At 38.3% G+C, this 1,917-nt stretch overlaps 1 protein-coding gene across 1 annotated transcript in view; it reads right to left on the bottom strand.

Moving 5' to 3' along the window:
- Positions 1–1,917, bottom strand: part of EHBP1 (EH domain binding protein 1) — a 236,180-nt gene that overhangs the window by 148,134 nt on the left and 86,129 nt on the right. The window lies entirely within an intron of this gene.

Below are 1,917 nucleotides of genomic sequence, written 5' to 3'. Positions count from 1 at the left end.
ACAGAAAACTGCAGAATACATTTTACCTCTCCACACCTGAACTCAGCTTGCCTATACAGACCTTAAACCCCTGCTGCACTGCAGTCTTTAACCCCCGAGACTCAACTGCCCTCCTTTCGATACACACGTATTGAGAAAACACAGTGAAATATTTCCATTCAGCACAAACTAGATCAAGAAGTACTGTACTTCTTAATTATTTAGATACTAAATGGTCCCTCTCCCTCTCTAATAGAAATATATTTAAGTGATGTGTAAGCACTGTACAAGCATCATCCAAAAAAGACCTGAGGAAGACAACAAGTTTCCTAATTGGATATTGTTATTTTGTCAAAAGAAACAATGAGTTTTGACTGTCTTTCTCCCAGAAAAGGAAGACATACAGTGTAATATTTTTAGAAGCTGCCTTTTCACATTTTACAAAAGCAAATGCTAAAAATCCCACAAAGATACGCAGATTTTAAAGAGGAGCATTCTGCTGCACACTTGGGCATAAAGTAATTAGACAAAGCAATTTTTCTAGCTGTAAAAACCTATTGAAACAAGTTTTGAGGATTTCACTTTCCTTTTGCTTCAGAATTAAATGGAGAACATTCTGAAGGAAAGCTGTCCTCTGGCACAAACCCCACTGCCCCTACAGCCACCGCACACCGCAGGAGAGGAAATGGGAAAGTTCCCCCTCTCCCGACGCTGGATGCCAGCCCCGCCGGCTGAGTTGCAAGCACCATCTTGCTTAGATGAAAAGATCACTGCTTCACCGGCAGAGCAAAATGGATCACTACAGAATTTAATTTGTGAGAGTATACAGCAATTAAATGCTAAAATAGACAAGCTACAGGGAGCTCTCTCAACTGGAGAGAGTAAATTAGAAACTATGTCAGTTAAAATAATTTAGACAGTCAGATGGGAGATTTGGAGGACCGAATGCAGGCAGCACAATCTGTGCTGAAAACTTGTTTAAAAGCAAATAATGGTTCAAGGTATCCAGAACATTATTAAGAATTATGATGCATTTGAATGGAGAACTTAATGTTTAAAAAATTCTGCGCATACCAGAAAAGTCTGGGCCCTAGACAGGAAGACTGGGAAGGAAATTAAAAATATGTAAGTATTGAAACAGCTACACTTGATTTTATTTTATATATTTATTTATTTGTGATGCTCACAAAGTGACCTTGCCAGATCGGGTCAAATTATTTATCATATTGGTAATATCTTAGGTTTAGGCTAAAAGACCACTTCAAAAACACAAACATGATGGTTTTTATAGCACATACAGATTAATGAATCATTATATTGGAAGCATAACACACCGTTTCTTACTCAGCACCAGTGGAGACAATACTTTCAGTAAGCAAAAAGAAAATACAATATCTTACTACAGCTACTGTCTTCTTGTGGTCTACTTTTAGCACAGGCCTATGAGATTTCACTAGCACCCTGAGAGGCTGAGGTACATTGTGAATGATTCTTTCTGACCAAATATCATACCTGTAGGTGTGCTCAAGTAACCTGCCGTGGGTAACAACAGACCATTCATCTTCACAGACTAATCCTTTGCATTCACAGTCTCTGGAAATCTCCAGAGATTAACATCAGATAGGAAGTTTAGAAAGTGAAATGATACCTAATAAACTGAGGTAATTCATCTACACTATGCAAACTACCACCAAGAAAATTTGGAGGTCCTGTTTCGCTAACAAAAATACTATTAAGCTTCTTAGACAACTACTGGACAGATGGCAAAAAATGTGCATGACCAAAATTTTAGTCAAGCAATTTATTAATAGACCATGTGTATGAGACAGGTATCCCCTCCTAAAGTGGGCTTGATGCTTACTAAGGGCAATAGAAAAAAGTTGTCATTGTTTAACCTTAGCTGGCAACTAAGCACCACACAGCCACTTGCTCACTCTC

The sequence above is a fragment of the Pygoscelis adeliae genome, unplaced genomic scaffold (genome assembly GCF_000699105.1).
Source record: "Pygoscelis adeliae isolate BGI_AS28 unplaced genomic scaffold, ASM69910v1 Scaffold137, whole genome shotgun sequence".
NCBI lineage: Eukaryota > Metazoa > Chordata > Aves > Sphenisciformes > Spheniscidae > Pygoscelis > Pygoscelis adeliae.
The sequence above is the reverse complement of the archived record's forward strand: the minus strand, read 5'-3'. Positions and strand labels throughout refer to the sequence as shown.